General features: G+C 37.0%; 1 protein-coding gene across 7 annotated transcripts in view; it reads right to left on the bottom strand.

The window, feature by feature from the left end:
- The window catches only part of SCAF8 (SR-related CTD associated factor 8), a 252,681-nt gene that overhangs the window by 90,084 nt on the left and 139,246 nt on the right, over nucleotides 1–23,351 (bottom strand). For 2 of the 7 annotated variants that reach the window (XM_078370341.1, XM_054254554.2), the window contains exon 21: nucleotides 2,407–22,665. The exons of the other annotated variants lie outside the window; for them this stretch is intronic. The gene's annotated coding sequence lies outside the window, so the exon portion shown is untranslated. Of the gene's footprint in view, nucleotides 1–2,406; nucleotides 22,666–23,351 lie in introns of those variants that run through there. 7 annotated transcript variants of the gene reach the window in all.

Below are 23,351 nucleotides of genomic sequence, written 5' to 3'. Positions count from 1 at the left end.
TCTATTTTCAGTAGAGATGGGGTTTCACCATGTTGGCCAGGCTGGTCTTGAACTCCTGACCTCAGATGATCCACCCACCTGGGTCTCCCAAAGTGCTGAGATTACAGACATGAGCCACTCCACCCAGCCTATACGTCCTAGTTTTTTGGCATTATTTTCTTAAAATTCATAACTGGTTCCTAATAACAGTAGCCAAAAATCTTTATGAAGACAGCTTACTGAGACAGCCTGGCCAACACGGTGAAATCCTCTACTAAAAATAACAAAAATTAGACGGGCATGGTGGTACATGCCTGTAGTACCAGCTACTTGGGAGACTGAGGTGGGAGGATCACTGGAACCTGGGAGGTGGAGTTGCAGTGAGCCAAGATGGTGCCACTGCATTCCAGCCTGGGAGACAGCGTGAGACTCCATTTCTTAAAAAAAAAAAAAAAGTTTATTATGTAACAGGTACCTGCTAAGTACTTTACATGCATTACTGCTTTGCTTTCTTAGTGAGGTATAAATTCACATATATTTCACACTTTGCAGTATACAACTCAGTACTTGTAAGTATATTTGCGATGTGTAACCATCACCACTAATTTCAGAACGTTTTCATTATGCTGAAAGGAAACTGTACTCATCAGGAGTCACTCTCCATTCCTTCCCACCCACCCTCCAACCCCTAGGCCTGTGGCAACCACTTATCTATTTTCTGTCTCTACTGATTTGGCTCTTCTGGACATTTCATATAAATAAATCATAATATGTGCTCTTTTGTGTCGGCTTTTTTCTTTTTTTTTGAGATGAAGTTTCGCTCTTGTCCACGCTGAAGTTCAGTGGCGCGATCTTGGCTCACTGCAACCTCCACCTCCCAGGTTCAAGGGATTCCCCTGCCTCAGCTTCCCGAGTAGCTGGAACTATAGGTGCATGCCACCACGCCCAGCTAATTTTGCTGTATTTTTAGTAGAGACGGGTTTTCACCAAGTTGATCAGGCTGGTCTTGACCTGTCCTCAAGTGCTCCACCCCACTAGGCCTCCCAAAGTGTTGGGATTACAGGTGGGAGCCACCATGCTCGGCCTGTGTCTGGCTTTTTTTCATTTAGCACAGTATCTTCAAGATTCAGCCATGTGTTGTACCATGTATTACTCTTTAGGTCTTCAAAACAAATACTTAACGCGCAATACAAAAATTGGCCCATTTTACATTTAAAAAAACGAAGACAATGAGACATGAAGTAACTTGCCCTCTTTTGAGTCTCTCTGAATTCAAATTCTTCATTGAATTTCTATAGAGATGTGTAAACTGTAAATATTTAATTATATGCAATCTTGGGAATAAAGTATATATTAAAAAAGAAAACTGCTGAATGGGCTCATTGCCTCACGCCTGTAATCCCAGCACTTTGGGAGGCTGAGGTGGGTGGATCCCGAGGTCAGGAGTTCAAGACCAGCCTGGTCAAGAAGTTGAAACCCTGTCTCTACTAAAAATACAAAAATTAGCTGCGCGCAGTGGCATGTGCCTATAATCCCAGATACTCAGGAGGCTGAGGCAAGAGAATTGCTTGAACCTGGGAGGCGGAGGCTGCAGTGAGCCGAGATCATGCCACTGCACTCCAGCCTGGGTGACAGGGTGAGACTCTGTCGAAAAAAAAAAAAAAAGGAAACTGCTATCTAGGCCAATGACTGTAAATCACAATCTCTTTTAAATTTTTTCTTTCATAAAAAAATAGGGCCAGTGATCTCTATGATGTTTACTAACTCCAAGATATAGTTAAAAACATTGAACGTTATTCACTTTCTCTTCAACTCTGAAGTGGTGCCCAATCTTTCAAAATACAAAACTAATTACTAGCAATAATTGGTATCTCTATATATTGTTGAGAATATGACTTCATAAAGTATACAGTAAACTGAACAGGTCAACATGGCAATAATGTAGTTCACATTATGAAAATGAACTCAGGATTTACTTATATATCTGTAAATATCTGTTTATATTGCAACAAATCAGAAAGCAGGAAACATCATTTTAGGCTTACAGAATTTTTTAAAAAGTCTCTCTGGAAAGATCCTGACAGCTACACATGAGGAGACTTCCGGAAGCATTATGGATGAGTTCTTGATTAACTGATCCAGAATGTTATATATAACTGAACACTTCAAACTGAATGTGAAATCTGCACAGTGGCAGTCACAGTCAGTAGATAATCTTTCTGGACTTTTGGTAATCTTAAGGATGGACTGACCGACTCAAAACTGTCTGTCAGCATGTGTGTGTGTCTGCCACAGGTAATAGCATAGATGGAAATGGCAGCTGGTGTATGAAACACCCTAACTGAATACTGTCTGTATTTGGAAAAAACCAAGCTGAGTTGCTCAGAAAAGGCAAATATAATACATAAAAGACTGAAGAAGAAAGGATTAAAGCAGTCTATATATTTATTGTAAAGCAAAACACATATTTATCGCAACGTTACGTTACGTTATCTTTAATCAGAAATAGCATTTTAAAGATGTGGCTTAAAAGAGTCTGAAAACTTCACTGAATTATAATTGAAAAAAACACCCCAAGACACTTTAATAAAAGTCTTAAAACACAAATGGAAATATCAATATAGAATTTATATTTATAAAAATAAAAATCAGCATTGCCAAGTATGGTAACTCCTTAATGGAAAATAACCACAAGTGAGAATTAAAAAAAATTTTTTTTAATATAGTTTAGGACAGATAATTCTGAATCACATAATTGTAAGGTAAACAGCCTATGTTATCAGCAGTTGCTCTTCTAGAGTAATGCTATTAAAAAGGATTTCCTGAAAATGTTCTCAATTTGGTAGCCACTAGCTAAATATGGCTGTTGAGCATTTAAATGTGGCTGGTGTGACTAAGGAACTGAATTTTTAATGAATTTAAATGGCAGCATGTGACTAAAGGCCACCATATTGGACAGTACAAGTCTTGAGTAATACATGACATCATACTCGATCTCCCAACCTCATGATCCACCCACCTCGGCCTCCCAAAGTGCTGGGATTACAGGCGTGAGCCACCGTGCCCGGCCCACATGACATTATACTATAAAAGGACCCTGTCATCACTGTTCTGGAAACTTTCCAAAGTTAAAGAGGAGACTAGGGTTATTCATACTGGGTGGACAGGGAGGGGACAACAGGAGAAAAAAAATATCCAAAGAAACCTGAATTTGACCTCCATGATATTAGAAATGTTTCCTTCAAATCCATGGATGGGAGTTGTGACTACTAAAGAAAGAGAAAAAGAAAAACAGGAAGGGAAGAAGAAATCACAAAGACAGAAGGAAAGATTCTCTACGTTATCACCACTAAGTTTTAACAGCCAACATTTATTATGCAATCAGTCTGTTTTGTGTACTGTCCTAAGCACTGCATATGAATTTTCATTTGACCCTCAAAATAAGTCTTCCAGGTACTTTTTATTTTCGTTTTTATAGATGAGGATATTGAGACTTAGGAAGTTGATTTGCTGAAATAAAAATGCATCTTCTAATGAAAATCTAGCAACTAGTGTCCTTTCTCTATGTTCTAGTTGTATCTTATGTACCCATCTGTTACAGCAATTCATATATTACGCTGAAATATAGTTCACTGGCTGTCTCTCACTAAAAGGTAAACTCCTTGAAGGCAGGGACTGCGTTCTGTCAATACCATAATGTTTTTCTCAATGACCTACTGTCACCAACTTTTATCTATCAAGACTCTTGAAATATACATATTCCTCAATAAGTACCTGCTGAATGGAGTATAAATTTGCTTCTATAGTCCAATGATAAACGTGGTAACATACTCTCTTTCTCTCTCGCCCCTCAGGCATCTACACTTGAGTTTTTGAAAAGAGTTGAAAGTATGTTTAAAATAACATTTTGTAAACTATTTCAAATAATCTAAAAAGAAACTTGGAATTCTATATTAATCTGTTAAAAACATTTAACTTTAAACTATTTTTCTCAGGCCCATTGATTTAAAATATCACATTTCCCATATTATAAAAAGTATTTTAATAGAAACTTTAATACTGTGACTGAAACATTTACTCCACAAAAGTTGTGCCATGTAACAACATGCAAGTCTGTATGTTGATGTTTAAGCACAGAAGACATATCTCTTAAGGTGTTTGAGCTGAACATAGTGCTTACATTAACTTTTAAATAATAAAGTTTTGATGCTTTCCAATCTTTTCATCTTATTTATCAATGACACTTTTTAAAAACCTTTCTCATTTTACTAAATTCTATTTTCTCCTTATGGGCACATTGCCAGTATCTGCTAAGGTAAAGTGAGGCATAGGATAAACTTAGGGAAGGCTGTCAAAAAACTCAGAAAGAACTAAAGAAGTCTAAAAAGGTATTTCCTCAATCCCAATCCACAGCCTTCCATCTCAATATTTCATGAAATTCAATCTACAGGCAAAACCAAAATATTCATATAAGACATACTCTCAAGACTCTAATATTATCAGAGGTAGTATCAAATAAAACTCTTAAATACACCAAGGAGCAGCTCTGGTTAAAATATGATCTCCCCTTCCTTATAGCCAAACAACTATACATACGGCTTCTGCTAACTGTTGTCTTAGGAGGAAAAAAAAAATCATTATTCAGTTTAACTGTATTTTAAAATTTGTTTTACTTTTCTTGTCACTAAGCTTATTTAGAAAATTCTTTTAATTTATATTAACGTCAAAAATAAGACTGTGAATATATGAAACCCCAAGTTTGTTGGGGAAAAGAGAAATGAACTAGAGCACTGTTTCTCAAATTTTATCACACTATGAATCACCTGAGATTCTTTAAAAAATGCAGACCCTGATTCAGTGACTCTGGGATTGAGCCTAAGACTCTGAGCTTCTAACAAGCTTCCAAGTGATGCTGAAGTTGCTGGTGCAAGGCTTTGTGTAGTAAGTAACTATTATTTCCAGATCTCGGTGGTTTGATTCTTCTAGATTTTGTTCAGTTTTGTTTTTAAGACAGGGTCTTGGCTGAGTGCAATGGCTCATGCCTGTAATCCCAGCACTTTGGGAGGCCAAGGCGGGTGGATCACTTGAGGTCAGGAGTTCAAGACCAGCCTGGCTAACATAGTGAAACCCTATCTTGAAAAAAAAAAAGAAAAACAAAGAACTAGCCAGGTGTGGTGGCAAGTGCCTGTGGTCCCAGTTACTTGGTACTGAGGCAAAGGTTGCAATGAGGTGAGATCACGCCACTGCACTCCAGCCTGGGCAACAGAGCTAGACTCTGTCTCCAAAAAGAAAAAGGAAAAAGATTGGGTCTCGCTTTGTCACCCAGGCTGGAGTGCAGTGGTGTGCACATAGCTCACTGCAGCCTTGACCTTCTGGGCTCAAATGATCTTCCTATCCCAGTCTCCCAAGTAGCTGGAACCACAGGCACACACCACACCTGCCTAGTATTTTTAGTGTTTTTTTTTTTTTAAATAGATATGGAGTCTTACTTTGTTGCTCAGGCTGGTCTCAATTTCCTGGGCTCAAGCAATCCTCCTACCTCAGCCTCCCAAACTGTTGGGATTATAGGCGTGAGCCTCCGTGCCCAGCCTCTTCTAGTTTTTTAAATGTTCATTTATGGTTTCAACACATTTTTACTAAATGTGTACTATGAGTAGGCATTAGGAGCATTAGTAAGATCTCTTTCCTCAAAGAGCTCATTTGTTTAAAGAATAAAAAGCAAACAGGTCAACAAGTAGGAGTCTACACGGTGGAGATGAGGACAGCATTTCAGGGAGAAGAAACAGTCAAGCAGCAAAAGCACTCTGGAGGAGCTGCTAAGAATATCAACTTGCTAAAGCATGTGGTATTCACAGCAGAGATCAGAGAAGAGAATGGAAAAGTAAAGAGAGTTAGATCATGATGAGTCTACCAAGTCAGAATAAGTAGTTTAAATTTTATTTGGTAGGTTATCAGAGAAATGAAGAACTTCTGGTGGGTGCGCTCAGATGTGTATTACAATGTTAATGATCATATAAAATAATAGCAGCTAACATTATGTGTCAAGAATTGTTCCAAGGGCTTTACCTATACTCAATCATTTAACCCTACATCAGCCTTATAAAATTGGTATTAAAATGTTCATTACCACTGAGAATTTTGGAGCACCAAAAAGAAAAATGACTTGCCCTCACTTCAAACTCAGGCAATGATGTTTGAAGTGAGGGCAAACATCTCTCAGATGCTACACTCTCTTTTTACCTAAGAAAATTCTGGAACAAACACTCTGGTAAGCATTGCAGAAGATGTATTTGTCAGTGTTGAGCCTGGAAGATAGTTTTGAAGGCACTGGAACTGTCCACAAAGGACTGAATCAAGACCAGGCGTGGTGGCTCCCGCCTGTAATCCCAGCACTTTGGGAGGCTGAGGCAGGTGGATCACTTGAGGTCAGGAGTTCGCGACAGCCTGGCCAATGTGGTGAAACCATCTCTTCTAAAAACACAAAAATTAGCCGGGGTCATGGCGGGTGCCTGTAATCCCGGCTACTCACAAGGCTGAGGCAGGAGAACTGCTTGAAACTGGAAGGCGTAGGTTGCAGTAAGCCAATATTGCACCATAGCACTTCAGCCTGGGCAACAAGAGCGAAACTCTGTCTCAAAAAAAAGGGACTGAATCAAGGCAAAGGCCATGGAAATACAAATTTATGTTTAATGAGTAAAAATCCAAAGCACTTTGTTACTAAGGAGTGTTGGGAGATGGACAGAATGAGAATGCCAAACATTGGGAAAAGGGAAAAAAATTTTGGTGGGAATTTGGAAGAGAAAATGCAGAGATTAAGCTTGAGATGGTTATATGGCATCTAGGTAGAAAGTGAGGCAGAGCTGAGTATCAATGTATGTTGGTCCTAAGTGAGCTCAGGTGAGCATGAACATGTGTGAACAGATAGAACCATGTGGGAAGTTGTGGAATTCAAAGAGGAAAAAGAACGGCTGGTGATGAACACAGGAGAGTGGTCTGCAAAGTCAAGGGAGTAGTTTCAAGAAAGTAGTCACTAACACTAAACGCTGTGGTGCTATCAAGTAAGATAAGCAATGAAAATGGCTGCTAGATTTGGTCAACAGATCACTGGTGACTTTGGAAGGAGAAATTTCAATGGACTGGTGAGGTAGACAGCCAACGACAGTGCACTAAGAAATAAAAGATGAAGAAACAGAGATAAATGAAAACACTCTTCCCAAAGATCATTCTACAAAAGAAGAAAGAGACCAGCAACCAGAAAAGAGAGAGGTTTCATTTTATTTTTTTATAAGTGAGGGATTTGAGCACATTAACAGGAATATTTGGTGTCAGTGAAGAGGGAGTGGTTAAAAAAATACAGTAAAGAGAAGCTTTTTAATAAAGCAGTGTTCTCAGTGAAACAGGATAATGAGAAATTTGCTTGGGACCCTACAGCATGATATGTCTGCCTAAAATCAGAGCAAGGTTCCCAGCCTGGGCACTCCAGACATTTGAGGACAGTTCTTTGATGGTGTGGTGCCACCGTATAGAGTATAATAGCAGCACTCTAATATTCACTGGATGCCAGCAGTACCCCACACCAAGTTGTGATAACCAAAAAATGGCTCCAAACACTGCTAACTGTCCCCTGGTGGAGAAGAAAGCAAAATCAACTCTAGCTGAGAACCACTGGTCTTGAGGCAGAGACCAGATTATTTAAGTGAGTTTAGAGGGGCTACTGAAACAAATTACTATAGTCCCAGCTACCAGTTACATAAGGAAAAGAGGCAAGTCCTCTGTTGGGAGGTGAGTAAGGTGGTAAAGCTGGCATGTGTTGTGGCGAGTAGAAAAGTTTTGGAATAACTTGGTGAAATCCACCTAAGGGAAGGCAAAACTAGGTATCAGAAATACTTTTCCTCCTCCTAGACTTAAAAGGCAAGTGTATATCTCTTTATGAGCTCTCCAGAAACAGTATACAAAAGGAATCTGAGGTTTGAAGAAGGAACTGAAGGACCTTATCAAACTATTCTTTCCAACAACTTAAGAAATGGGGTCATCATCCTGGGCAACATAATGAAACCCCACCTTTACTAAAAATACAAAAATTAGCTGGGCGTGGTGGTGCATGCCTGTAATCCCAGCTACTCGGGAGGCTGAGGCAGGAGAACTGCTTGAACCAGGGAGTCAGAGGTTACAGTGAGCCAAGATTGTGCCACTGAACTCCAGCCTGGTGACAGAGTGAGATTCCGTCTCAAAAAAAAAAAAAAAAGGAAAAAGAAATGGGGTCATCCTGAAAAGTGTTCTGACCCTTAGAGAATCCACCTTTCTGTTTGCTCAAACAAGAGATATAAGGTTAGAAATTGAATGTATATTTTTTATTAACCAGAGTATACAACTTTATCATAATTTTGTAAAGTCTTCAATGGGAAGGCTTCTGTATTTTATTTATCCCAAACTCTACCCATTAAAATCAACACTTTGATTTTTAAGACACAAAAGTAATCTAGTATTTAAAATTAGGCATCACCTTTGAAAAACTGTCACATTAACTTTCCTATTATACTGCTGGAGATGAGTCCATATTATTGTCATCTATGCTCAGTACACAGAAAAACTAGTATTTGTATCTTGGGTCCTGAAAGCTTAATTACTGCACACCATAAGAAACAACTGATCCAAAGATGTTGTAATTTAATCTCCCTTCAAACTTATCTTCTAAATACAGTCTTTACTTCTTAAAAATCTGCTTTAACAATCTTAAATTTCCTGAGAAGGTTGAAAATACACTTGCTCACAATACAACTTATGAGTTCCGTAGCACTCATAAAAGTGAAGAGACCAGATGCAAGATAATACTCCTAGTGTTTGTCAGTATTATTACCAAGGAAAGTGATCTGCAAAGAAACTTAGGTCTCTAAATATCTCCCAGGCAGAGCAGTAGCCCCACCTGTAATCCCAGCTACTTAGAGGCTGAGGTGGGAGCATCACTTGAGCCCATGAGTTCAAAGCTGAAGCAAGCTATGATTGTACCACTGCACTCCATCCTGGGTGACAGAGCAGAATCATTAATAATAAAAACAACCAAAAACCTTCCAAGATATAAAACTATAAAACCATGCCGTAGGAAGTTTTTTTTTCCTACAAAGTGACTGAAGCACCTTTATGTGCAGCTCACAGAACTGAATTTGTATTTAGCAGTTATTTTCCTGAAGAGAGCTAATGTGTCTCGACGTGAAAATCACTCTAAAATATGCTGAAACAACAACCTCAGATACGACAGATTCTCACCTGTGATAAACCTCAAAATCTGCAAATGTTCAAAAACATAACATTTTCTACTAGAGGAGTCAACTGTTGGTTACTGATCAGTTTCACTATTGCTAAATAAAATCCCTGTAGGCTCTAGAACCATTTGAAGTTGACCTGAATATGAAAAGGAAAGTGCTTTGGATATGTTACCAATTCTCTTCCAAACAGAGAAAATCCAAGTTTAATTCTCTTTCAGATCTGCTACATGTCCTAATGGAAGGACAAAAAAATTAAGCTGAGATTCCATATTCCAAAGGCCAATGTGGGCAACATCATTTAAATGTTATCTCTAACTGCAACTTGACCTGCACACTTGAGGCCTCATTTGATGGTCTAAGATAGGGAGAACTTTAGAAAAGCCCATGCGCTTTACCCCAAATCTGACTACAAAAACAAATGCAGGCCTATATCCAAGTAGGCAAACATGTTCACACAGCAATTATGGTCATCTCTTAAGCTGTTATGTCTTTATTCTCCCAAAGGAAATAAAAATGATTTGGAAAGATGCCAAAGAGCAGTCTAGACACAAATAGTAAAATTAGAGTTAGCAAATCTAAGGATTTCAATACCCAGTTCACATCTTAAGCTGCAGACAGAAAAAAGCAACTCTGTATCTTTTGTTATAAATTAGCAACTCAAATTACTTCAGAGCCAACATTAAGCAAATCAGATTTTATTATACTAGACAATTCAATTAATTAAAAATACTAGGTTTGAACCCACTGACTGGGTCAAGTTCCAACGTGGAAATATTTATGAGACTGTTTTTATGTTTTATTTTGTGTTTTTTTTTTTTTTTGAGACGGGGTCTTGCTCTGTCTCCCAGGCTGGAGCCCAGTGGTGCCATCATAGCTCACTGCAGCCTTGAACTCCTGTGCTCAAGCAATCTTCCCACCTCAGCCTCCCAAACAGCTGGTACTAGAGTTGCACACTACTTCTCCTGGCTAATTTTTAAATTGCTTTTGGAAGAGACAGGGCCTCAGTACGCTGCCCAGCCAGGTCTTGAACTCCCGGCCTCAAGTGATCTGCCAGTTTTGGCCTCCAAATGTGTTAGGATTACAGGAGTGAGCCGCTGTGCCAGGCTGTTTTTACATTTCGTAACAATATGGATCCAATCTTTCAAAGTGCTCAATATTAAAAAGTCAGAGAGGTCATATGCATTGATTTCCATGTTCACAGGATATTTTAGTCTAATATATTTGGATCACATTGGATATTCATCTCTGGGCCCACTATTTCATAAACATGAAAACTTGATGTAAAATTTCACTTTTTCATTTCAAAAAGAATCTGGATGTATTACGGTGGGAAACAATGCTTGTACTCTTCTAAAACAATCTTTTTACTGTGTTTTCTTTTGGAAATAATACTAATATATGATACCTAATCTATTCTTTTTCTGACTTTTCAATTCTGTTCCCTTATAAAATTTCTTCCTAAAAGATCAATAAAAATAAATTGCCACTTTTAACATTAAAAAAAAAATAAACTTTTAATATCTGGAAAAAATTAACTGGGTTCAAAGGCAATGTATTAGTTATGTTTTAACAATGATTTAAAACAATTTTGACAAGATTAAAGTCAACCTACAACAACTGGCAAAAAGATGCAGTTATTCCATTTAATATCTCCATTAAGGATTCCTTTCCCTATAATGAGGTGAAAACAAGGAAAATATTAGGGCATTATGATATCTATAAAATTTAGGGCTAACAAATGATGTTATCTATATTGCTCTCTTTGTTTAAAAATACTAACTCAGGAACATAAACATGTGAATGATTAAACTATGCAACACGTGATTTTGCATTTCAAGGCAAGTGAAGACAAAGAATGGTACTGGTATGGTGTTAACAGGCAGTAACATGTTCACAATTCACAAATCATCTTAAGTACTAAACTGTACAGTGCTAACTAATAGAACACTGCAAACTAACAGTTAACGACTGTTAACAAAGTCATATGACTTTATGTGGTGAATTGCTCCATGACCCGGGATGAAGAACAGGTTTCAGATCTGATGCTAAAACTGTGACTTACAGTGGCTGCCTGGAGAAATGTGAAAAATACTGGGTAAGCAGTAGAGCCGTGGGATAGATAAGTGGTATATGCCACAACCGTGAGATAGCGAGTATGTGTCTCTTGGGAGAGGGAGAGGAATGTTGGTGCACCTTTTACTTTTTTTTTCATGGATATAGAGAAAAACTAGAGTGTGGCAGCTCGAGAAGCTAAGTTCCAATACTGATGGACAACACAATGTTCACTTTCCCCAGGCTCAGGGTTTGTTCTATTGCTCACGTTGTGGGAAAGGAAGTCCATAAGCCCATCCTCTAGGACATCAAAGATTCTTAATTACAGATGAAAACAGCAGAAGGAGTTGGGAAAGCCAGAAGCAAAGGTGTTAGGGTCTCTATAGTCCTGTTACAGAGGTAAATTACAGATAGTACTGTCTTTTGAAAGCAGAAGGGTCATCATTAGGGTGGCATGAAAGCATTGAGAGTGCTGTGCATTCTCATTTACTACAGTAAGTTGTAGTATTAAAGAGGGCCGAAGGGTGTGCATCATGATGTCTGGGTAGGAATATCCTAGCAGGTTTCCTTTCCTGGGCTTAATTCTCCAACTAGATTCTTTTTAAAATTTGGAGTTTAAAAAATATCACCCCAAGAAACCTTCTGCTTAACACGTCCATATATGTCCTTTTAATGAACCATTAGCCGAACGTTATTTTTATTCCAATGACTCAATCCTGTACATGCATACTGACTCAGTGAAAAAAAGTACTTCATTTTCCATTCATCAGTATGATAACAAGGAGTTTAGAATAGTGGTTAACAAACCATCATATCCACTAATAAGTCCATAAAATTACTTTCTTTAAAAAGTCACAAAAAAGCACAACAGAATAAGTTTCTTCTTGGTTGAAACATTGACTTAAAAAGGTCAAAGGCCAACAGTGGACACGTGCCTGACCACTGCTGTGTCACTCTCAGCCATGGGTACATCTGGCTTCTCTTGGAAGCCTTGTGCAGCCTCAATTAACTTTCAGGAGCTGGTCCAAAGAAAGCAGCTAAAGCAAATCCACAAAATGAACCACAGTAACAAAGCAACTAAGTGCACCTGGTAATAATTTGAAAGAGCACTGTTAGGCTATAAAAAATCAGAAGATGAATCAATGGCTCAAAAATGACTGAAGGCAAGTGTATTTTTTTAGCCAGCTCTCAGTAATATTACTGCTTTGAAAATTCTAGGCATTCTCTTGCCTGCTCTCATTCTCTATACTGAGTATACATTTAGTATTAATCTCTGGTTACTGCAGAATTTACAGATATCATTATTCTACATTTTATTTTTTGAGGCAGGGTCCCCTTGTGTTGCCTAGGCTAGAGTGTAGTGGCACAAACACAGCTCACTGAAGCCTCAACCTCCTGGGCTCAAGCGATCCTCCCACCTTAGCCTCCTGAGTAGTGGGGACTACAGATGCACGTCACCATAACTGGCTAATTTCTGAATTTTTGTTATAGAGATGGGGTTTCACCATGTTGCCCGGGCTGGTCTCAAACTATTAAGCTCAAGTGAGCTGCCACTTCAGCCTCCCAAAGTCCTGGGATTATAGGCATGAGCCACAGCCTTACCCAGATGTCATTATTTACTAATGAAGATTGAGTAGGTCCTGATGAGAAAATGTATCAGGCTTCAACAATCTAATTCTTGCTCTTCCTCTAAGTGGACTGAGGTGAAAATGGTTTGATATTCTCTTGACCCAGAAAATGCTACAAAACCATGCAAATCAAGAGGTTCAAGTTGTCATGTTCGCTCAAGAAAACTCATGAAACTGCCCAGGCCATCAAAGGTACACATATACAAAAAGATCAAGTTATCAGAAGGATGTCACTTTATCAAAACAATGTGTAACCATTCTGACATTACAGGGTGAAGTTGGTAGATGTGCCAGGCCAAACAGTGAGCTAAACACAGGGTTGGTAGCCAAAAAGAATGCTAAATTCTTCCTGCACATGTTTAAATACACAGAGTGTAACTGAACTCAAGGGTTTAGATGTAAGTTCTCTGGTCACTGAGCACATCCAGGTGAATGAAACACCCAAGATGCAGCAGCCACTGCACTTTCAAAGCTCATGGTGGGATTACTTTACATGTGAGCTCCCTCTGCTACATGGAGATGATCCTTGCCAGAAAGAAATTGTTCCTAAGCCACAACTGTTCTGTGGCTGCACAGAAAAAAAAAAAAAGATATTCCAGAAGAAACAAAAACAACTTACGACATGAGCATAAATTCAGAATAAATATATGCCTATATAAGTTAAAAAAAAAAACCTGAGTGCTAAGAGGCTTGGTAAATAGATGTGAGGCTTATGCAGAGAAAGATGATATTGGTTTTAAGTTGTCTAATTCCTGAGAGAATACTCAAGCTACCATAATAAAAAAAAAAAATCAAAAGAAAATCTACAAGGCTTGCTGAAGGTTGAGGATAAGGTATCAGATAAATACACATATGCACGTATGCATATGTGTGCAACTACATGCATGTATTTCCAACTATGAGCTGTATTAGAAGTTAGAAACTAATTTGAAATGTTAAGCTACAAATGTAAATAGCCAAGAGAGAAACAAAAGTCAGATTACTTGTTGAGTAACATTAAAAGTCCTTATCATGGAAAATTAACCAGGCTCAGGCTTGGCACGGTGGCTCAGGCCTGTAATCCCAGCACTCTGAGAAGTCAAGGCAGCGGAATCACTGGAGGTCAGGAGTTCAAGACGAGCCTGGCCAACATGGCAAAACTCCGTCTCTACTGAAAATACGAATATTAGCTGGTCATGGTGGTGCACACCTATAATCCCAGCTACTCAGGAGGCTGAGGCAGGAGAATTGCCTGAACCCAGGAGGCGGAGGTTGTGGTGAGCCGAGATCGTGCCATTGCACTCCAGCCTGGGTAACAAGGGCGAAACTCCGTCTCAAAAAAAAAAAAAAAGAAAAAAATAGAAAATTAACCTGGCTCACCCATTCCCAGCTGGAATAGATGCTCTTGTTCAGGATGCCTAGCTAGGTATTTTATAACCAACTCAACAAAAGGCAGTGTTTCATAATTACTTTTTTTCCACCAGGTCACCAACCACTTGAAATTACAAAAAGGAATGAAGAGCTGTTATAACTGCTTAGAACAAAAAGAAAAGTAGAAAAGTATTCCTCTGGAAAAGCAAAACCAAAAATACCCACAAAATACCTGAAAGGACTTAATGACTAACCACAAAGTGTTAGCCTCATTCAATTATCTGAATGCAGATAACATAACTGTGCAAGACACAGCTAAACTATTCTTACATATCCTCTTAAAATCACTTCCACCTGATGTTTGGTGGCTCAGAAAAAAACTAAGGTCATACTCGTATTTACAGGCATTGGATAACTGGAATACTAACACAGCTAAAGCGTTTTGTTGGGACAAAAAAAGCTAGTGTCTTTATTTATATAACTTGTAATGAACCCTCCATCAGAATTTCTCCTTCATCCATTAACATTCCCACATACTCTACTATTAAATGAAATTGCTTTGGGGATGAAGGGAGCCCGTTTTTGGTCTTTCGAAAACTGATACTAATTGAGAAATTAATCTTAGTCTACACTGATTAATATGTGGACTACTGATTTTATTTCAAGTACCCAGAATACAAAGGCTTTGAAATTGTGAATCTGAAGGCAGGTAAACTATATATTTAGTTCTGTCCATTTAAAGTCCTCTATAGCTTTAGTTCAACAAATAAACCTATACTAAACAATGTGGCAAAGAAAGAGTTGTAGCACAGTTTAAGGGACTGCCCCATCTCAAATCTAGCTTTCTATGTGAGGGTAACAATATTGTATTATCCCCCAAAAAGTCCATTTGCTATGTTTTTAAGCTCTAATAAGAAATTAAATGACTGCTTCACATTTAAAAGTACAGATAAGTATCATTGTTGCAGCCCTTTGTGGTTTCCACTGGAACCAAGATCCCTACTATGTTTTCCTAAACTGGCTATTATGAATGACTTAATTCCAGAATGAGAATATGCATATCTAGAATTCCTATATTCCATAACTGCACAGATTTTGCTATCAGTATGAATTAAGTAACTTCATCTCTCTCCCCAGACAGAGATCTTTTTTAAGGGTCTCAAATTTTATTTTGACAGGCTTTGGGATAAAATGCCTCCAATATGCTTTTCTTTCCTTTTTTTTGAGATGGAGTCTCACCCTATCATCCAGGCTGGACAAATATGCTTTTCAAATTCACTATCATATGGAGACATGTTAACAATCTTTAAAAATTGTCTAAATGTGGTATTCCATACAACGGACTGAGTCACACACAATTAAAGGAAATGGTTAATTAATTTCAGTGATAATTTTTTTTTACCATGAATATATTCATGGGCGAAATCTAAGTCTTTTTTCCATTTCAAAAGAATTAGCTTCTTTAAAGTCCCATGGAAAAAATCTACTTTTAAAACTTTATTTCCTACTTAATTGAGTAAGAAAATCAGCTATACTATCTTTAACCAGTAAATTATTACTATCTCGACTTAGACAATTAACAAAAGCAAGGAAACTTTCTAATCATTTTTCCTGTGATTAGATCACAGTCATCTCTCGGTGACAGATCCACCATCTGGGACAACAGGAAGCACGCCCAATAGCCTTGTGAATTACACAGCTGTGTTTAAAGGTTGGTACTAAGGACCAGAAACACAAATAGAGCTTAAAGAGTTGAGGGTTTGGAGGTAGAAGGCTTTTAAAAAACCTATTAAAACTTCCAGAACTATACAACTCCATTTTCCCCGACTTTGGGATGTATACTCAAATTTGCATACATAATTCCTTAATTGGTTGCAATTAATCTGTAACACTGACTTAGATGTCCCGAAAGTCTCCATTAGCCATTATTGACAATGAAAACAACAGTGAATACCTATACAGTACTATGTGCCAAGCAGTGTTTTAAGTGCTTTGGTGCTCTCCAAAAAACAAACAAACAAAAGCAGGAGAATTCTTCACTCAGATTTCTATAAAAGTTATAGGGGTCCTGTTAAAAGGCACCTACTTAGTAAAGGCCTATATACTTAGGTAAGTCGGATTTCAGTCAGACCCAAAGCTGCTTTTTACTTAATCAAATAGATTTTGCTAACTAATACTATGAGAAAATAAAGAAATATATTAAACTTATAATAATATAAAAAATTAAACAAATTGGTTAATCCATTTGGTTAAAAAAACCCAACCATTTCTAATATGACAGTGAAATGGCAAAATGATAATAATATCACACTAGAGAGGAAATTTTAATAAGCAGACAAAATGCTAACACTGTCCATTTTTTAAAAGCACTGACATACAGAAAAGATACAATGCTGCACATTTTCAGGGTAGGTATATTTACTGACGTCTAAAAAATTCTCCACCTTTAAAAGTTAGCATTATTTCTTGATGTAAGAAAAATCCAGTAACTAGATTCTTTTTTATGTAATACTAATATTACTGGGTTTTCTTTGCAAATTCCTTCGGTTCAAGTATTACTAAAGAAACATAAACATATAGACATTACAAATTCAGCTAAAAAGCCAGGTGCTGACTATCCTGTTTAATGGTTTGTAATATAAGCATTAGGGATTTAAATATTGTAACACAGAAAATAATTTAAAAATGGAATTTCTAGATGTATTTTGTCACTCTACAATGTGTCTGCCTCTTCTACTGACTATGTGTTTTTTTTTTAAGATATTCATCAATTTACTCAATTTGTCATAGGCTGTTACGGACTGACTTGTGTCTCTCACCCCTAAAATATATGTTTGAAGTCTTAACTACTATGTCTGAAAATACAACCTTATTTGGAAATAAGGTCATGGTAGACGTAATTAAGATGAGATCACACCGGATTAGGGGAGGCTCCTAAATGAATATAACTGATATCCTTATATTCAGAGGAAAAACAACACAGACATGCGAGGAAAAGCAGCCTTATGTTGTTGGAGGCAAATACTGGAGTGATGCAGCTACAAGCCAAGAACACTAAGGATTGCAGAGAACTGCCAGAAGTTTGGAAGCGGAAGCGGTAAGGAAGGATTCTCCTCTAGAACTTTCAGAGAGCATCGCCCTGCTGACACCTTGATTTTGGACTTCTGGCCTCTAGAATCGTGAGAATAAATATCTGTGGTGTTAAACTATCCAATTTTTTCTATGTTGTTACAGGAGGCCCAGGAAACTAATTATACAGACCATCTATTAAAATCTACCATCCTAAAGGAGCATCTTTTAAGGTAAAGCATTAAAGTCAGCAAAACCTGGGTTCAAATACCTATGCAAATCAAAAGCCCTGTAACCATAGGCATCTTTGAGTTTGCTTCTTTATTTGTAAAGAAAAGATAACAAAGCCTATCAAATAGGGTACCTCTGAAAATAAATTATGTAGAATGCCTGACACACAGGTTCAAGTCTCTCCACTCTCAAAACCTTTCTCTCCTTGTAGTGAGAGTGCATTAAACCTATGGTCGTTAAGACTGTTTTGCTAGCAAAAAGTAATATATGAAAATAGAGGACTGTAATTAAAATATTCAATAAATTTTATTTAAAATACCATTCTAAATGGAGTTGTCATGATGGTCTTGCCAGTTAAAAACCTCTATATCCTGACCCTTGGTGTGACTGCAGCGGTATGATGAATGCAACCCTAAAGCAATTTTTATCATCACAGAATATCAACTCTTAAATAGCAGTCATCCTTTACACTTTTGAGGATTTAACACAAATCTTACTTTACTGAAACCCTTGCTAATGTATAAACTGACCTAGTTCAGTAATAAACAGACTCTTATTAGAAAGTGCTTGTTCAAGTGCAAGAACATTTATTTCATGTAATAAAAATAATTACTTTTACCAAGGTTAGTGGAAATACATAAACTTGATAAACATGTTCCCCAATGTGTGGATCAGGCAAGAAAATGGCCACAACAGTCAGACTCATTTGTCCAAGGACTCCTGAAAAAGGTTATAAAAGGCCAGCATCATGAGATGCTGTAGAGTAAACCTTATATGAATATTAAGTGTAGTGACTTGAATAGAAGACTTGAAAAAAAGTAAAACAGAATCAGGTTATATATTCTATAAGGATAAAAGAACTGCAAATTATCCATTGCCACCAGGACAAAGATTAGTTTCTAAACTCTTCATATGAATGGAAGTGGTGAATAAACACTAACCCCGAATGCTTACTATGTGTAAAAATAACTTTACACATTTTGCTTAATTCAAGCCATGGAATATTCCTAAAATAGGAGTTTTATGCACAAGAAAATGGTACTAAGTTTTAGTGCTACAAGCAGTATATAAATGTTAATTTAGAAAGAAACTGCCAAAACCACATCCTAAAATATAAATTTGCAAGCAATCACTGGCTCTCCTTTACAATGCATTTTAAAGGATATAAGGAGTTTTAAATTGTATTTAATTTTAATTTCTACTTAGATCTTGTGGGTGAGAAAAAAATTTATTTACTTTGCGGGAAATAGTGTCTTCAAAAAGAAATCTGAACATAAATGCCTGCTTCCAAAATAATGAGTTATTAAGAAATTTAAAAAGAATTATGTCACGGTATCATAAGAAAAAAAAAAACAATGATGAAAATAGGGGTCAGGTGTCTACTGGGGCTCACGCCTATAATCTCAGCATATTGGTAGGCAGAGGCAGAGGCAGAGGCAGAAGGAATCAGTTGAGCCCAGGAAGAGTTCAAGGCTGCAGTGAGCTATGATCACACCACTGCAGTCAAGCCTGGATAGCAATGAAATCCCATCTCAAGAAAGAAAAGAAAAAAGAGAAAAAAAAAAGAGAGGAGAGGAGGGGAGGAGAGAAAAGAGAAGAAGGGAGGGGATGGGAGAAGAGAGGATAAGAGAAGGAAGACCTAAGAAAATGAAACTTAAGTAATTATTTAGCTATAGGAAAAGGAGATAGCCAGACATATGTTTGTAACAATGAAAGCAATTTAGTGGTTAACTGTAGCTGTAAACATAAGGCTGGCTGGGTTGTTTTTCTCCTGACTCCAAAATAACGAGTTATTAAGAAATATAAAAATAATTATGCCATGGTATCTTAAGGAAAAAAAAATCATGATGAAAATAGGGGCCAAGTGCCTATAGCGGCTCACACCTATAATCCTAGCATATTGGATTATGTTTTTCTGCATATATACTGCCTGGTATCAGGTGACCCTCTATCATGTCAGGCAGTTTATTAGACAGTACACACTGATTTCTCAATCTGGTACATATAGTTAAATTCTTCACTACAATATTTAAAACTTGTAAGTCTGCAAAGTAACTTACATCTGTGACTTGGATTTCTTTTCAGAAAAATAGTCCTTATAGGACTGTCATGAGGATTATATTGTGCAAGTAATATAATTGTTCCAGTTCCTGTCACATAGCATGTGTCCATTTAGTATTAGCTAATATTATCTTTAATGAAAATTTAGCCCTGCAGATTAGCTATTAACAAATGTTTAGAAGCTCAGTAACTTGTCCAAAGCCATCTAGCTATTGTCAAAGGAGTTTTAAATAGCGAAGGGCAATAAAATTTGTGCTATCTTAAAAAGTGTTCCAATAAGGTTAAGTCTCCTTCCATTCCTCTTAGTTTTCTTCCTCAACTGGTCATTTTCAGAACAGAAAGCTTATTTCATAGACTCAAGGTAATTAAATACTAGAAACAATGTCAGAAATAATCACTTAGTCAAGGAAGGGGCAGCAAATGACTTTCAATGCAAACAACTAACCCAACTGATAATCCTTTGCCTGGAATGATAGGGTCAAAAAGGAGCCTGGAGTGCTGCTATATGAGAAAGATTTGGAGGCTAACTCTGAGAAAGGCAGAAAAATAAACAAAACAATGATAGCTGCCCACAGTGGTGGGGATGGAGATAGGAGAAGAGGGTAGGGGACAAAGAACACAGGACAACCAGGTGCCATATATCCACCATTGCCCATTCAAATACAATACACTTGATCTATTGAGCTCCATGCAAAAACTCTGTCAGTAACTGAACCATCTAATGTGTCTCATACAATATGAAATTAGACCATTAGCACAGTTCTATACAATATGCATTTTATAAATTACTTGGAATATTTGTTCTGTATCTTGAACAAACTTTAGAACAAGAAGCCCAAGTAATTCTAAGCATACATATGGAAGCAAAAGAGCCTGCTGAAAAAGGAGCAACTTAAGTGGAAGGGAAGAAAAATGTCTAAGCAAAGCTCATGCCCAATAATAAATCACTGATTTGCTTTACCTTTTGACATGCACATCTAAGTTGTCTTACTAATGTTACTTCTAGACCCTGATAAAAGTAACACTTACAATATTGTTCCAGAGGTTCTTTCTATAATCAAAACATTTAATTACATGTATCAAGTAAATTTTTCCTTGAGGTATTCCATTGAAAAGTTTCAGTTGAGTAAAAAAAAAATACTTCCCTACAAAACAATCTCATATGCTTCCTTCCATCCCTTTCTTGCTATAACTCATTTTTAGCTTAATACTTAAGCTGTGATGACTGACTTCTCTATTTTGGATTCATCCTCCAAGACCAACTGCCATAATTAACTGTATGCTTCGCTCAAACAATAAAAAATAATTTCATGTAACTATGATATTTGGATTTTTTTAAACTTTAAGAATCTTGCGTATGGTGTAATAAATATTTACATATTTTATCTAAAATGGTGGTATTGTGGGGATTTTGAAAACCATACATACACAAGGTGTGTGTACGCATATATTATATATATTTATTATCCTCAGGAGATTCTGCATTAGTAAGTCTATGCTGACACCCCCTACTCCCCATTCCCCCAAAATATTTTCAGAGAGCTCCACAGGTGATTCTGTTATCCACTTCCTGCATGAGGACCACAGAGAGAGGACATCTCAAATTGCTTTCAATATTTATATGCCTGTATTTAAAGTATGTCTTTCCACCAAAAGAAAACAATCTAGGCCCTTTTTTAAGTTCTAGGTTTAGAAGTTTTGCTGGACATCAAAATATCTTGGTTTTAAACCTTCCATTAAAAATTATAATAATCAATATTTTTCTTCAGAAGTAAAAACAAATTCAGTGTCTACAATTGGGTATAGTTTAAAAGATATCATATATAAAACTACAGCATGAACAATATTAAGGAAATATTTATAATTCTCTGCCACACTGTAGTATTTATGACTACTTAAAATAATTTAGAGCTGGCTGGGCGCAGTGGCTCATGCCTGTAATCCCTGCACTTTGGGAGGCTGAGGCAGGCAGATCACCTGAGGTCAGGAGTTTGAGATCAGCCTGGTCAACATGGTGAAATTCCGTCTCTGCTAAAAATACAAAATTAGTCAGGCATGGTGGTGTATGCCTGTGATCCCAGATCCTCCAAAGGCTGAGGCAGGAGAATCACTTGAACCCAGGAGGTAGAGGTTGCAATGAGCCGAGATTGAGCCAGTGTACTCTAACCAGGGAAACAAGAGTGAAACTCTATCTCAAGGAAAAAAATAATAGAGTTTTATTTTGCCTAACTTAAAAATGAATATAAAGATACCTGCCTTTCTATATATAAGTAAAATATTTATTTTTAAAGAGAAAAATGCCAAAGTTTTCTTTGTAAGTTAAAAGCCAAGTAAATATTTTATTAATATAGCACCCAGTAATGATGATGAAGGCACATAAGGTATAACCAAGTTTTAATATTAGAATCTTCTTGTTCATTAAAGGTTGTGAGGAAAAAGATTAAAATATTCTCTAAATCACTTAAGGGGATGTGTGTGTATATGAAAGTTTAGACTGTTGGAAAATTTATTCAAATTAATTGATAACAGTAATATTCATATGTTCTCACTGAATTCAAAGTCCATTTCAATAATAAATACTGTATTTATTTGATACTAAGAAACTTCACATTAATCTCTGAATTAGGAAGGTATCTATAATTACTAGCATGTCGTATTGGAAGCATTTTCTATTTCTGAATGGTGTTTCTTACAATCAATGGCACCTTATATCCCATGAAATACAGTATTTATTTAAAAAGTACTTTTTTAGGGCCGTGTGCGGTGGCTCACGCCAGTAATCCCACCACTTTGGGAGGCTGAGTTGGGTGGATCACCTGAGGTCAGGAGTTTGAAACCAGCCTAACCAACATGGTGAAATTCTGTCTCTACTAAAAAATACAAAAATTAGCCGGTCATGGTGGCAGGTGCCTGTAATCCCAGCTACTTGAGTGGCTGAGGCAGGAAAATGGCCTGAACCAGAGAGGCAGAGGTTGCAGTGAGCTGAGATCCCGCCATTGCACTCCAACCTGGGTGACAGAGCAAGACTCCGTCTGAAAAAAAAAAAAAAAAGGAATTTTTGGAATTAAAAAGGTGACTACTTCTTTTTAAACTTACAAAGTCCCCTAACCCCCAAACAACCCCAAATGTGTGGCTTCTTAAACTATAGTCTTTTATATGAGTGAAAAATGGCAAAAAATGAAAAAGCGACTAAACTCTCAGGACAAAAGGAACTAGTCTGGTAAGAATGCAATAGCTTAAATAATAAATGCAATTTTATCAAGGAATTATATGGAGTTACTTCCAGAGTTTTAAATAATTTCAAACATCTAGTATTTTCACCTTCCAATACTTTCAAATTATCTGTCTGCTCTTTATTGAAATAAAATTAGAATAAAGGAATATTCTCTCCATAATATGATACAGATAGAATACTCTGCTATAAAATAAGTTTCTAGCAGTGTATGCATTTAAGCTAAGAACACAAGCTAATGTTTAATGAAATGTTTACAGATAAAAATTTAAAAATTAGTGGTTCTGTTCGCTAATGCTGCAGAAAGGTGTATCATTCTAACATGTCACAAATTAAAATGTTACATGATTTGGTGTCTAGTTATCACTGCTTGCAACACTTCAAACCAATATATTCAATTGGTTAGGTTATTCCTTGAACATTTCTAATTGCTAGCATTCTAGTGACAGAATTGTGACCAAAAGCATAAAAAATGTGATAGGTCCT

Source organism: Callithrix jacchus, chromosome 4 (assembly GCF_049354715.1).
Source record: "Callithrix jacchus isolate 240 chromosome 4, calJac240_pri, whole genome shotgun sequence".
NCBI lineage: Eukaryota > Metazoa > Chordata > Mammalia > Primates > Cebidae > Callithrix > Callithrix jacchus.
Note: the sequence above shows the minus strand (reverse complement) of the source record. Positions and strands in the feature narration are given on the sequence as shown.